Raw genomic sequence first — 15,599 nt, forward strand, 5'->3', positions numbered from 1 at the left:
TCTTTTAAGGTTCTATAAAATTATCAAAGCTCTGTGAGATGGAAGGCCATAGTTATTCAGTGTAGTTTAAGTGTTATATATGTTGTATGCAGATTCTTGAAAATTGGCCACTTAAGGATATTACGGTAATGCTGTAATAACCAGAATGTTACACCTGATGGTATACACCATCTATACAAACGCACCTTACCCTTTATTGTAAATGAAAGGAAAATTTAGTTATATAACGTAGTAGAAACTCCCTAGTTAATGGTGAAACTTTCAAAACACACCTTCCCATTAAAGTCAGGAACAAGACGAAGGTACCCAGTGAGGCCAGTCCCACTTATTGTTGAACTAGAGCAGTGCTGGCCTTAGTCTGTTCAGACTGCTGTAACAAGATCCCACAGACTGGGTGGCTTACAGACAACAGAAATTGACTTCTCACAGTTCTGGAGCCTGGCGTCTGAGATCAGGGCGCTGCGTGGTTTTATCTGGTGGAGGCCCCCTTCCTGGTTCAGAGCTGGTGCCTGCTCCCTGGGTCTTCACATGGCGGAAGGGGGCGAGGGAGCTCCGTGGGGCTTCTTTGCAAGGGCTCTAATCCCATTCACACAGGCTCCACCCTCGTGCCCTAAGCACCAGGGGCCCCACCTCCTGACGCCGTCACAGTATGTGTGGGGTTTGGGGGAAACGCAGACGTTCAGACCGTGGCATAGCTTGTGGGCTGCCATAGGGGGGACGCAGGAGGTGGGGCTCCAGTTACGTTGGGAGGGGCTCTTCCCCACAGCTCGGGTCCAGTCCCCCAAGAAAGGGATTCTTCTTTTTTTTCTTTTTAATTGATTACTAGCATTTTAAGTTAGGGAAACGTTTACATACAAGGTTATTTTGTTTGCTTCTTTGCATTTAAATAGTGTTGATGATTACTAATCCTAACAGGATGTGGCTGGCAAGTATCCCACTAAAGTCAGTAATTGAAACTTATGCCCAGCTGTTGCAAGTGAGGCGGAAAAATCATCTGGTTATTCCCATAGGAAATTGAAAATGAATGATTCTTGGTTTTTGAATGAATGAATGAATTCATTCCACCAGTCGTAACTTACAGAGCATGGTGCGTTTGGGGAAGTGTGCAAGGATTCCCCGGTACTCAAACTAACTACCAAGTACTCACGGTCACGACAGACAAAAAGTTTTACCCCAGGTCCACCGTCTTGAGTCGGCAGCCCATTGCAGTGTCTGGCGGGTGCTGCGGTCCAGCCTCGGGCCTCCTGGCCGGCCCGCCTCGTCAGAGTGAGGAGATGTCTTCTGCCCCCTTCCTGGCTCCCAGCACCCACTTCTGCCAGGCACCGGGGCCCAGTTCAGAAGATCCCTTCCTCAAGTTAGTTCCCGTTTCTCTTCACACTGGGATGTTTCTTGCAGTGTAGACGGAAGATGTAACTTCTCCCTGGTTCTGTAGAGTATCGTGCGTAGTGCACACACCGTGGCCACTGACTACTGAGGTTGATAATAAATGAAGTTCATGCTTTATGTTGCCCAAGAACCTGGGTGTGTTGTTATACAGATAGGTAAACATTGTTCATGGTATTTTGGGGAAATTTGTTAGGGTTTTTGGATCGTCTAGGAATGCATTTTTATTTCCACTGTTTGAAATAGTAGAATAGGAACGCCTGATATTTAATATTTACTATCCAACACATTTTTAGAGACGGGCTGGATTATAACACAAGGATTGTAATCAGTACGGCTTCTGAAAGTCAAAGGAGTGACCAGAGGTGACAGTCTGAAACTAAGGGCAGCAACTACAGCCCCTGAGCAAGTCTACCCACATATTTTATTGTTTGTCTGCTTTCTTTTTTTAAAAAAAAGGCTTTACTGGAATGTCGTTTCCATATTGTCTGTGGCTGCTTTCCCCGGGCGCAGAGCTGAGCAGTGCTGAAGTACGTGCTGCTGGGCCCTTTCCAGGACACGTTTGCCAGCCCTGCTGTGGAACCCGCCGGCAGCCAGACCGTAAAGGGCCGGTGTGTCCCATGATGAAAAGTTGGCTCTTCATCCTGTGGGTCGTGCAGAATCGCTGTGTTCAGCAAATGGCTGAGGTGACAGACTTAGTGCATTTTTAGGGAGACCCTGTGGACCCTGCGGAGAATGGCTTTTAGAGACGAGGACGGCAATCCGGTCCTGAGTGATGGTGCCCTGATTACCTCGCGTCATGCTGTGAGGTCAGGTCAGCTGAGGACTGAAACGTGACCACTGGATTTATCAGCAAGTTTTTGTTTTCTGGGTGTTTTTTTCATGTAACGTTTTATTGAGATAGAAGTCTCAAACCATGCAATTCACCCATTTAAAAAGTACAATTCAGCGGTTTCGGTGCATTCACAGATTTGTACGACCGTCACTACAAATTTAGAACATTTTCATCACCTGTATCCATTAACAGTCACGCCTCCCTTCCCACCCCCAAGACCTAGGCAAACACTAACCTACTTTTTGTTTCTTATTCTACTATTAATTAATCTATTAAGGTACCGTTTGTCTCTTATTTGTGTCCTTATTCTGCACATTTCCTGTAAATTGAATCATAAAATATGTGGCCTTTTGTGATTGGCTTCTGTCACTTAGCATGTTTTCAAGGATCACTCAAGTTGTGCCATGTGTCAGTACTTCATTCCTTTTATTGCCAATTAATATTCTGTTGTAGGATAACCACATTTATGTAACCATCCCTCGGCTGGTGGACATGAGGGTAGTCGTTGGTGATGTTTTTAGTGGAGTGGCCTGATAGAAATGAGTTTGCTTCGGGGTGAGGTAAAGGAAATGGAAGGTTTACAGATGGAAAGAGTGTCGGTGGCCTTTTCAGCTGACTTGGCTCCCAAGGGAAGGAGAGAGAAGATCTCTAGAGAAAGAACAAGTTCCAGAGAAGAATGGGTGGATGGTTTGGTTGGTGTTCAAAGATAGGGTAGCAATCTTCGGTGAAGTGTCCATGGATAAAGAACCAGACCGGGGGGTGGCCTGGGGTCCTGGGAGAGACACAGCAAAGAACCGATGAGCAGGTGTGACCCAGAGCTGCACCCTCTGCAGGAACTTGTGATGGCGCACATGTTGTCCGGCTGCCCTGGGGCTGGTGCAGGGAATCTCCTTGTGATACCGTCGTTCTCATCAGCTTGGGTGTCAGTAGCCACTGTGGCTCGTGGCTGCGGCGTTGAGCAGCCCTGGGGCCGGTGGAGGGCCAGGGGCCATCTCTGCTGGACGAGGCGAGAGGGGGCGGCCGCTGGTGAGCGCCCGGCTGACGCAGGGCTGCACTGTGGTGTCTGGAGAGACTGCAGCGTGAGCACGTGGGGAGGAGGGCCCACGGAGGTGGGGTCTCAGGAGGGAAGAAAGCGTACCGAGGAGGAGGGGTGAGCAATGTGCTGAAGGCAGCTGGGAGGTGAGGAAGGTGGGGCTACGAGGGGCGCAGCTCTGCTCAGGGCGGTGACACTGAGCCAGTGGCAGGCTGAGTGCAAGCCACGCTCGGAGCTCTGTGTCCAGGGGTGATTACTCAGCAGCTTTACCGTCTTTGGATAAGTAATTAAGAAACTAATGTTGCTACGTAATTATTTTCTATAAAAATTAATCAGAACTATAATCATTTTCAACTTTACAATTAAATTCCTTTATTTGTAGTTCTGTTCTCTGTGGTACGTATTACACTAAACAGACCTCCCCTTGAAGCTTAGTGTATGGAGTTGCCCATTTGAGAAGCAGCTTAATTAAAAATTGATGCCTGCAAAGCAGATGATGCTCTTGTGACTTATTTTGAAGTAACAGTTTTTTTGAAGTACAATTCAGGTTCCATAAAATTCAGCCTTTTAAAGAGTACGGTTCAGTGGTTTTTAGTGTATTCACTGAGTTGTGCAGCCACCTCCACTATAATCTCAGAACAGACCCTGAAAAGGGAGCCCCACGCTCATCAGCAGCTGTTCCGCGCTCTGCTCCAGGCCCGCCAGCCCTGGGCCCCCACCAGCCCACTTCCTGTCTCTGTGAGCTGCGTGTTCTGGACATTTCATATAAAGGGAATCACACGGTATGTGGCCTTTTGTGACTGATTGCTTTGCCTCAGCGTAATGTTTCCAAGGTTCCTCCATGTTGTGGCATGTATCAGTACTTCATTCCTTCTTTGCCTGCGTAATGTTCCATCCTGTGAACACGTACCGCAGTTTATCAGTTCGCCATGTGATGGATTGTTGGGTTGTTCCCACTATTGGCTATTGTGAGTAATGCTGCTGTGGACATTCGTGGACAGTACATTTTCATTTCTCTTACCAAGAAATGCATACCTAGGAGTGGAAGTGTTGGGTCATATGGTGACTATATCAAAGTGTCCGCACCCTTTTACAATCCCACCAGCAATGTATGCGAGTTCCATTTTCTCCACATCCTTGCCAACACTTACTATTGTCTGTCTTTTTTGTTACAGCCGTCCCGGTGGGTGTGAAGTGGTGTGTCATTATGGTTTTGATTTGCATTTCCCTGATGATTAATGATGTTGAACGTCTTTTCGTGTGCTTCTTGTCTTCTGTAGAGAAATGTCTATTCAGGTCCATTGCCCATTTCTTAAATTGAGTTGTTTGCCTTTTATTAAGTCCTTTATATATTCTAGTTTCAAGTCCCTTATCAGGTATGTGGTCTGTGAATATTATCTCCTTTTCTTTGGGTTGTCTTTCATTTTCTTGATGTTCTCCTTAGAAGCACAAAAGTTTTTAATTTTGTTTTTCTTTTGTTGCCTTATCTAAGAAACCATTGCCTAATCCAGGGTCACAAAAACATATACCTGAATGTTCTTCTAAGAGTTTTGTAGTTTTAGCTCTTACATTTATGTCTTTGATTCTTTTTTTTTTTTTAACGTCTTTATTGGAGTATAATTGCTTTACAATGGTGTGTTAGTTTCTGCTTTATAACAAAGTGAATCAGTTATACATATACATATATCCCCATATCTCTTCCCTGTTGCGTCTCCCTCCCTCCCACCCTCCCTGTCCCACCCCTCTAGGTGGTCACAAAGCACCGAGCTGATCTCCCTGTGCTATGTGGCTGCTGCCCACTAGCTATCTATTTTACGTTTGGTAGTGTATATATGTCCATGCCACTGTCTCTGATTCATTTTGAGTTTATTTCTGTAGATGGTGTGAGTTAGGAGGTTCCTCTATATTCTTTTGCGTATGGATGTCTAGCTGTCCCAGCACCATTTGTTGAAAAGACTGTCCTGGCACTCTTGCTGAGAGTCAGTTGACCACAAATGTAAGGGTTTATTTCTGAACTCTTGATTCTATTTCATTGATCTCTGTGTCTAGCCTTATGCCAGTGTGACACTGTTTTGATTACTGTAGCTCTGTAGTAAGTTTTGTGTTGTGTGTGTGTGTTTGTTAATGACAAATGGTAATGGAACCCCAGGCCTAACAGAGCAGAGGGGTAGTGAGAATCGGTATGTCCTGGATATAAAAATCATGCTCCTTTATTTGTCTCTCTTTGAGATGCATCATTATAGGCCCAGTTATTATTTATTTGTTCAGATTCCAAATGTTGCTATTTTAATAATACAGATTTTAAGTGTTCTTCAGCTTTAGTAATGGGCTTCAACTTGACCTCACCATTTTAACAGTATGTTTTCTTCAGGCTCCCCTTATTTCAGTGACAAATTTCAGGCATTGACCTGATGTTAGATTCCTTAGCATAAATTTCAAACAGATCATTTTCTCACCTTAATTCATTTTAAGGCATAATGTATCTCTCCCACCTGGAGCTGTGTGCTGTCCTTGGTGTCAGTTCTCAGGGAGATAGTATCTCTCCCTGTCAGTGGTCCCTTTCGACTCAGTCTCAGCTCCCTCCCAAGGATGTAAGTTTCATAACTCATTGCACGAAAATCTTTGAAAGGATGTGCTATCTTTCTTTCTGTGAAGATGAGCCTTTATTTTGATAGCCTAACCTGAAATACTCCCTAAATTCAGTGGTTCTTATACAGTGCAGTGACAGACAGCAGAGTAATTTTATTTGCATAAATTAAATCTTATTACAGTTCTATATTATTTTTCCTTCTTGAATGTATGAATTGTCCAATCTTGATTAATGTAGAGGCAGGATAAGTACTAGATGATCCTGGCTCGCGAAAGCGTTCTGGCTCACTGGTAGCTCTGTGTGTCCCTGGTCAGTGACGTGCTGCTCGCATCGAGAATTGTCCTGATGACACAGTCTTGGAAAGTGCTGTAGATTCAGAGGGGATAACAGATCGCTCTTACTGCTGTACTCTGGAATATGTTACCTCTTTCTTTTCTTTTTTTATTTTATTTATTTTCTTTTTGGCTGCACTGGGTCTCTGTTGCCGCGCGCAGGCTTTTCTCTAGTTGCGGCGAGCGGGGGCTACTCTTCGTTGTGGTGCGCGGGCTTCTCATTGCGGTGGCTTCTCTTGTTGCGGAGCACGGGCTCTAGGCGTGCAGGCTTCAGTAGTTGTGGCACGTGGGCTCAGTAGTTGTGGCTCGCGGGCCCTAGAGCGCAGGCTCAGTAGTTGTGGCGCACGGGCTTAGTTGCTCCGCGGCATGTGGGATCTTCCCAGACCAAGGCTCAAACCCGTGTCCCCTGCATTGGCAGGTGGATGAATAACCACTGCGCCACCAGGGAAGCCCTGGAATATGTTACCTCTTTAAACCAGATTCCAGGGAGAAAAATTTGGCATCTAAACCTTTCTCCTAAAAATGAAGTTTGTATAAATTCTGTCTCAAAGCTCTTTAAAATAATGAAGTTTAGACAAAACCAGTAACAAAACTATAGTTATTTGAGGATGGTACTTAATTTAGTTCCTCACTTTAAGGATTTTACTCATACAATTTTCTGCATGGAAATTCCTAAGGGAGCAGTAGTTTCTAAAACATATCTGATCACAAATGGTTAAACTTTGTACCAACATGTTAAAAATTGTCCAGATCTAAGTGAGTGTAATAGTATAGCACTAATAGTGTGGTATCTGAACATTAAATCTTTAAGAGAAGAAAATTGTATATTGATTGATTATGATATTTATTGGGTCATAATGTATTTAAATTTTCTTTAATGCATATGTTAGTGATTGTTTACTGTGATGAAGTGCAAAGAGGTCTTCAAGAGCGCTCCTACATAGGAAGAATTACCTCATGTCACTGGTCACTTCTCCATTAAAAGTTCCATTAGCAGATGATTCCTGCTTTGGTGTGGGTTGTGATTGCATTTTATCGCCTGTAAATCAGGCTCTAGACAGGGAATAAATAAACAGCTCAAGGATGTGGTAATGTCATCTTGAACTTTTTTTTTTTTTTTAACAGTTAGAAGCACCTACGTCCATTTAAGCCGATTAAGTTCAGGATATTTATTGAAGGAAATCTTTCATCATATTTGAATTCTGTTTGGAACTAGCTCTTTTTTTCTTGCTTCAGAATATTGATTTAATTGAAACAGAATGCCTGTAAATCAAATTATTTGATAATATCTTGATCATATATTTCAAATTTTTAATTAGCAGATGGTGAAACTTCAGCATAGTTTATAATTTTGTATTGAGTAGAATTCAGCACTTATTGTATCATAGAGTATAATATTGGCAGTTAACAGTTTATCCTGAGATTTTTGAGAGCTGGGAGAATTTATTTTTCTGTTCATTAGAGTCCTTTTATAAAATGCTCACAGAATTTGCAGAGGCTTTAAAACTGTTGATTGAGGTGAATAGTAGTAATTTAAGTTACTTTGGTTCTTAAATGGCAAAGCTTCTCTTTTATAATATCTTGTTTTGAACTCTCAGACTCATTAAGGGTCAGTGTAGGTGAGCTTCCTCATCTGATTGTCATCAGGCTAAGTGCTCTGAGCTCTAAAGTTAATATATCTTTCCCTTAGATTTTCTTAAACATAACATTCAGTAAATAGTTGAGCATTCTGTGCTTAGCACAGGTCTTCCAAACAATGTTAAGACTTTTTTTACTTTGATATCAGCAAATTTCAGAAGCAAGCTTTCTTTGAATCTCCCAATTAACCACAGTGGACGATTCATGATGAGTTTGCTCTTGTTGACCTTCAACTTCTTTTGGAAACAGAAAAATCAAAGATCATAATTTATAAATATGTACAATTTATAATTTACGAATGCTTATTTTATTTGAACCTTATCCCTTCTGAGAATTGTACCTGCTTTTATAGCATTCTAATCACAATTTGTATTCTTTTCCATTAAAAACAAAGCACTCCCAAATCTGGAGATGATTCTTCTTGCTAGTTAAGGTCATAGTTTTCTATATAAGTTTATTTCTTCAAAATTAAACATGAAATTAAAATAGTTTACAGTAAAAATGGCAGGTGTATTCCAGAATTCAGTTGATTCCAGTACCAAAAATATTATTGTAGTTTTAGCCATTCTGAGATACTCACCAAAATTCTTTCTGCTCCCACATAAAGTAGATCTTGCTTACTATTGAGATATCCCTTCTCATATTTTTTAAGCACTCCCAAACACTAGTTTAACATGGGTCAGTATTAACACTGGGGCCATTTTCCTTTTTCTAAGCCATGTTAGATTCTCACCAGGAAAATTAGGAACACAGACTCTTGCTGGTGCTGCGTAAAGTGTATTGCATGTCTTTCCCTGCCTTTATTTGTGCAATAAGGGCAATAATTATCTAAAAATAAAATCGGCCCATTTAAATCCTTCTAAACACTTAAAATGAGTAAATTTCCTTTATGCAAAGGTAGCCAAGTGAAGATCTATATTGCTACTCTTGTTTCTAGAATTGGGATAACTTTGTTTGGGAGATAGCAGGTTGTTGTTCTCCGCCGCGAGTGAGACAGACCAGGCTGGGAGTCCTGGTTCCAGCAGCGGGGATCTGAGCAGAGGAGTGATAGCATACGAGTTATGTTTAACAGGCCTCCTGGCCTCTGCTGTTAGAAGTAGCCCAGGGCTTCCCTGGTGGCGCGGTGGTTAAGAATCCACCTGCCAATTCAGGGGACACGGGTTCAAGCCCTGGTTCAGGAAGATCCCACATGCCGCGGAGCAACTAAGCCCGTGCGCCACAACTACTGAGCCTGTGCTCTAGAGCCCGCGAGCCACAACTACTGAGCCCACACGCCACAACTACTGAAGCCCACGCGCCTAGAGCCCGTGCTCTGCAACGAGAGAAGCCACCGCAATGAGAAGCCCGCGCACCGCAACGAAGAGTAGCCCCCGCTTGCCGCAACTAGAGAAAGCCCGCGCGCAACAACAAAGACCCAACACAGCCAAAAATAAATAAAAAGAAGTAGCCCAAGTGGCAGCAGGAACCCAAGGACTGGGTGATGTCACCCAGGAGTGGGTGTGGCTACAGAAAAGGCCTTTCCAAGATTTAGAGTTCAGGGAGTGAAGGAGAATTTAGCAACACAAGTTCAGAAGAAGCAGCTAGAAAGGTCAGGAGAAAACCAGGAAAGTGTTCTTTTGGAAGGGTTTGTCTGGAAGCCAAATGAAGACTGTTTCAAGGGAGAGAGAATGACAGATCGGGTCAGATGCTACCCGTAGGTCAGGTAGATACGGACTGAGAGGTGACCATTTCTGTCAGCAGTGTGGGCAAGCAGCTTTCCTGGAGTGGTGGAGGCCAAAGCCTCCGCACACGGGTCGAGAAAATGGAAACAGTGTCTTCCAGAAGTACCTACCTTATGGTGTCCTGGAGCCTGTATCCCTACAGAAATAGTGCGTATATTCAGCAAAACACACGAGCTGGAGTGTTTATAGCAGCGCCATACTGCACAGCCCAAACTGCAACCCGCAGGGGCCCGGGGGCCTGCCGGCCGCACTTGGAAGGTCGCGGAGGTCGAGGGGCGTCTCGCGGGGATGGGTGGCAGCCGGGCCACCAGGGTCGCCGGCCAGGCGGGTGCCTGCGTGCTGTTGCCCTGGGGGGGTGCTTTCCACTTGGGGGGCTGGGCTGCAGCCTGTCCCATGGCTGGGGAGGGGCTGGGGAGGGGGGCCGGCGGGCAGCGACCCCTAGTCTTCTAAGGGGTGGCTGCTGGAGGGAGACGTGAGCAGTGGCTTCAAGGGACAAGGGCTCGTGAGCTGTGTCTCTGGGAAGGAGGCAGAGCTGCTGCCCTGGTGGCAGGGAGGGAGGGAGGGAGGGTCGGCACTTTGGAGCAAGGCTGAGCTGGCAGGGCTCGTGGGCGGCAGTGCACAGCCTGGTGCCCAGATGGGCGCGTCCCCGCTCGGGACGCCTAGGGACTCTGAGAGACCGGAAAGCAGACCCTTGACTGCCCGGGGCTGGGGGTGTGAAATGTTCAAAAACCAATCGTGGTGATGGTTGTGCAACTCTGTGAATATCAGAACCACTGGATTGTTCGCTTTAAATGGGTGAATTGTCCGGTACGTGAATTATATCTCAACAAAGCTATTACCAAAAAGTAGTGCTGTAATATGGTAGTTTAGGTAGAGCCTTAAGTGTCAGAGGGGTTAGGGGAGGGGGAGGTCAGTGTGAGGTGGCTTCATGGGTGGGGCATGTCACAGACATCGTCACCCTTGTTAGCAAGGGTCCTCAGTACCTGGGGGTGACGCCTCCTACCCTTGAGGGACACCAGGATCCTCACAGTTCAAAAGTGTAATTAATATTTTATTATCTTGGTGGTGAAAGTAGAATTTTTAAATCTGCAAAATGTCTTCTTTTAATTACGGAGAAAAGTTCTTGGTTGTACGGGGTACCTTAACGAGTGTCTTTCCAGAAGCAGGAATATAACAGCTGCTCTAGAACTCCCAGATATTTACTTCTTTCTTTTCTTTTGACCGCGCCGTGTGGCATACGGGACTCTAGTTCCCCGACCAGGGATCGAACCCATGCCTCCTGCAGTGGAAGCGCAGAGTCTTAACCACTGGACCGCCAGGGAAGTCCCAATATTTACTTCTTGTGGCTAGAAATGGGAGTGTGGGTTTTGTTACTTTGGCTGTGGAGACGTGAGTGCTTTATCGTCTGGAGACCTTTCGGTGGGCACAGTGGGAGGAGCAGAGCAGCCTCTGTGGCGCCTGAGCTGGGGGGAGGGGGCCTGGGGGGCAGCGGTCGCTGGACAGAGTCGCTGCCACACCGTGGGTGGGTTTCTGGATACCCAGTGAGGAAAACATGACTGAGGAGTGAACTCTCATCCCCCACCCGTCTAGCATCCTCACAGGATTTCAGAAGTGAAAGAGCTGTTTTTGAAAATAAAGCTGTCAAACCCTCCGTGCGGGTTATCAGTTGCCACGAACAAGTAAAAACCTCTCCTTCGCTTCCAGGGCTGGTGGGACACCTCGTCCCCCTGGGTGGCAATGGCGCAGGTGAGACCCGACACACAATGCATGCCGTGTCGCTGAGGGTCAGGCAGCGGTGTGGACAGGGGTACGGGAGTAAGCAGTGTGGAAGGGTTTGAAATGAATCCCCTACACGTAGTTTTGCATAACCTGAAATGTCTCAGAAGAGAATAAATGGTTTTTTGCAAACAAATTCATGGATGCAGATCAGCGGTCCCTAGCACACAGTTGGCACTTAATAAATCTGCTAAATGACTAGGCACTGTATGTTGTACGTAGACTTGCACTGAAGATCAGATGTGTTTCCTGCCCTGCAGGAGCTTATCATAAAAATCAATAGTAGCCTCAGAGACCATGTTTTTCAACTCTCAGTTATTAATTCTGAAGCATAGCTACTAAATTAAATAGCATACTGCTATCAGCTTACATCCTTATTTTACATACCTTTTATTTTTCAAACTCCGAGGCTAGCATGATCTGAAATAATTAAAATTATCTCCTTGCTCAATTAGAGTGGCTTTAAAACAAGACATCTCTGATATAGTTTTTAGATTAAGTTATAAATGTTCACTTTAGAACTACCTGAAGATTGATAGAGATGCATTTGAAAAGCATTATTTTTTTTATTGATTCTTAATGTAGTAAATTACTGAAGTTATTTGGCCGCAAACAGAAACGGCCTGAGATGCGGCTCACATTGACTCTCCCGGTAGGGCCATGATTTGCATTAATTGCATTGCGACTGCACTTACTTATATTAAAAGGCTTCTACCATAATTAATCCTTTTTATTTCAAATCATTTTGGCACAATTTCTAGCTATAAACACTCATAAAAGACAGACAGTTGAAAAATGCGTTATAGGTTTTTTTTTCCATATACCTATTGCTATTTTTTCATGACAAGTAGTTATTGATATGCTTCTACGAACAAGTGTGGTGCAGCTGACTGAGAATTAAGGCCAGTATGAAAAACGCTAAGTGGATTATTTTGCATAAAAAATTGGCAGTTTTTGAAGTTGTATAATTAACCTGTGTTTAGAAAATACCTTGATTTATGCTTACATTTGTATCTCAGTTGCATACATTATGGAAATTTAATTTATAACCCATTTAGCTGATGCAATCGTAGTTTTTAGTGCTATCATTTATTAGTGCTTGTATATTAAATGCTCTAAAGGTTTAAACCTGCCTCGTGTAAAAAATTATACCTATGCATTTACATTTTATGAGTCACAGTGGAATTTCTGTTTAAAATTCGGGTAGCTCTGATAGATTTAACAAACTTCACAGGTTTATTGTTACTAATGCAGAAATGGCAAACAATGACCTTATATATTGAACATCAGATGATTTACACTTTGAGTTTACTTTGCAGTCCACTGTACAAATGAGGCTTTTCTTCCACACCTGGGATCAATCATGTCGTCTTCTGCAGAATGCTCTCCTTGGCTTTGAAGGCATCATTCATTTAGAAGTAATGGGGTTTATAAGTGCTTCAGGTTAATAGTATTAGCCATTCTTAACTTGAAGCAAACCGTGGCTTCTCAAAACAGCTCTCTCTGTACATTATCAGTAGATGACTTAAGTGCCAGTTGCCATTTTATTACTCGTTCTCTAATTAAGAAGTCCTTTTATGCCATCTTTTCAAAATTAATTGGGTAATCATTAGTCTTCAAATCAAATAAAAGCACAGGGACATAACACTCCAGTTTCCCTGGCACAGAACATCTGTGGTCTTCACTGGAGGGAAGATGGGGAGCCTGAACTCCTGAGACGTGGTGACCTCCCTCGGGAGTGTGGTTCAAGGTGCCTGTCAGTAGCTTTCTGAACATAAGCCAGTGCACTCTGGATGTTTACTTCTGGGAGGATGTTTCATAGCTGTTTTCTAGTTTCCTCCAGTCACATTAGTGGGTGAGAGTTTAAAATGTGGGTCTCAGGGGGTATCTGAGCTTTCTCTGGACGTTTAGGGGGAAAGGGGAAAGCGTGCATATGAGTGCGTAAGACTGGTGTGTCTAAGGGTCAGTGATTATAGACTGCCACCCGAGTATGAGATAGAACAGCGGTCCCCAACCTTTTGGGCACTAGGGACCAGTTTCGTGGAAGACAGTTTTTCCACGGGGCGGCGGGGAGGAGGGTAGGGTTCAGGCGGTAATGCGAGCGATGGGGAGCGGCAGGTGAGGCTTCGCGCCCCCCCCCCCGCCCGCCGCGCACCTCCTGCTGCGGTACCGGTCTGCAGCCCGGGGGTGGGGGACCCCTGAGATAGAGGGTTCAGTTGTGCAGCAGTGCTGGAAGCTGTGACTACGGAAGGGTCCCTCCCACGGTGCACAGTGGCACAAGGCTGCCATCTTTAATGTGGGGAAGGTGGGAGGGGCAGTGCCAGCTCACTCTGGCATTAGTTACGTCACACAGGTCTGTCTCACTAAACCCTGTGCTTAGCCTTTAGCGTGTGTGGGTGTGACCAGGTGGGTGGCCTCTTGGAAGAGTGACTTTTGAAGTTAGTTTCATGGCTGAGTGATCACCCCTTAGATTAAATTTTGCTTTATTTTAGTTGCATGCATAGCATCATAGCACTGAATCCTCAAACAGTGGGTTGAAGAAGATCTGAGTGTGTCACACGGCATAGCTGATGGTAGTGGTCGCTAAGGCAGAGTTAGTCCAGCCCTCACGCCCTGTCTGTCTGTCTGTCCTTCTGGGGTCACAGACTGCCCTGCAAACAGAAAGGTCCATGATCCCCTGTGCTCAAGGCGACGCTTCCAGCTCCGCATTTACCAAGCGAGGGACTGACACCCCTTCTCCCCTGGGAGCGGGGGTGACTACAGTCATGGGAGCTTCTCAGAGGATCCGTGTCTCTGCAGATTAGATGTATTCTAACAAAAATGGCCTTTGTGGGGGAAATCCAGGTTTCCCCTTGACTTGCACGTAAGAATCACTTTTGCCTTACAGTCAGTTGGATTTTCCAGGGGGCCAAATGGAAATGCGGTCACTGATGTTGCCTGCTTAGCAGAACGTCTGTTATGTAGCAGGCATTCACTAAGTGGTGACTATTATTTTCATTAGAGCATTTTTGACAAGAAGGATTTGTTGGGGCTTCTAAGTCATCTGCTACAATAAAATAATAACGCTTCTGAAAACTTTACAGCACATTTCTGATTCCTTGTTGCATTTTACAGCCTCAGGCCATAGGGATATTTATCATGCCAGGTGAACCCTGACATTATATTGGAAAACTTTATATAATTGTATTTCCTACCCTCTTTTGCTGGAGAATCTCTGGAGATTAATATAGTAATACTAACACTTAATGTAATCCAACACCACTGGTCATCAGGGAAATGTAATTTAAAACCACAATGAGATTCCCCCGTTGCACCAACCAGAATAACTAAACTTCAAGAGTGACAGTACTAATAATTGGTGAGAATGTAGACCAGTTAGAACCTTCCTACATTGCTGGTCATGGCGAAAAGAAATTGTATTTTGGAAGACAGCACGTCAGTGTCTAATATAGTTAAACCTACCTCGTGCTCCAGTACTTCCACTGTCACCCAACCTGCTCAAGTATATAATAAAGACAAATCAGAGCACAGACCCGCAGAAAGGCAGACCAGTGACTGATACAGCAGCTCTATGATCGTAGCCGAGACTGGAGACCACTCACATGTCCATCGTCGGGTGACTAGGTAGAGTTGTTAACAGCAGTAACATAGGTGAATCTCGAAAACAGTAGGTTGTGAGAAGACAGATATAAAAGAACACAGACTGTATAGCCCCAGTTATGAAGCTCCAGAACTGGCGAAACTTATCTGTGGTGGCAGTAGAGTGAGGGTTAGCCTGAGGGAGCGAGGGTGTTGACTGAGGGCTGAGGGGACGCTGGGTTTGGGGAGGGGTGTGAACGTTCTCTGTCGTGAGCTGAACGGTCGTTACACAGCTGGGAGCAAGTACTGGCACGTTGTACGTTTCACTTTATGTAAGTTATACCTTAATATGAATAGTTGCAAAAATCATTACACATTGCCATCCTTAGATGTAAAGGTAGACAGTAACTTACAGTGAAAACACTGATCTGGGCATCAGGGAATCTGGGTTTTGACACCAGTTTTGCTGCCTACTAACTCAGTATCTGGACAAATCTCCAGAGTTCTAAGGCCCAATTTCTTCATTTTACAATATGTGTTGGCAAACTACAACCTGTGGGCCTATTTTTGTGGGCCTATAGCCTGCCACCTATTTTTGTATGGTCACCGAGCTAAAAATACTGCCCCCCCCCCAATTTGATGGTTGGAAAAAAAAATCTAAAGAAGAATAATATTTCTTGATATTGGAAATTACATGAAACCCAACTTTGGC

The 15,599-nt window shown here is 44.6% G+C and overlaps 1 protein-coding gene across 4 annotated transcripts in view; it reads left to right on the forward strand.

Moving 5' to 3' along the window:
- Positions 1-15,599, forward strand: part of UBE3C (ubiquitin protein ligase E3C) — a 123,272-nt gene that overhangs the window by 78,756 nt on the left and 28,917 nt on the right. The gene's annotated exons all lie outside the window — the stretch shown is intronic.

Source organism: Eubalaena glacialis, chromosome 8 (genome assembly GCF_028564815.1).
Source record: "Eubalaena glacialis isolate mEubGla1 chromosome 8, mEubGla1.1.hap2.+ XY, whole genome shotgun sequence".
Classification (NCBI taxonomy): Eukaryota; Metazoa; Chordata; class Mammalia; order Artiodactyla; family Balaenidae; genus Eubalaena; species Eubalaena glacialis.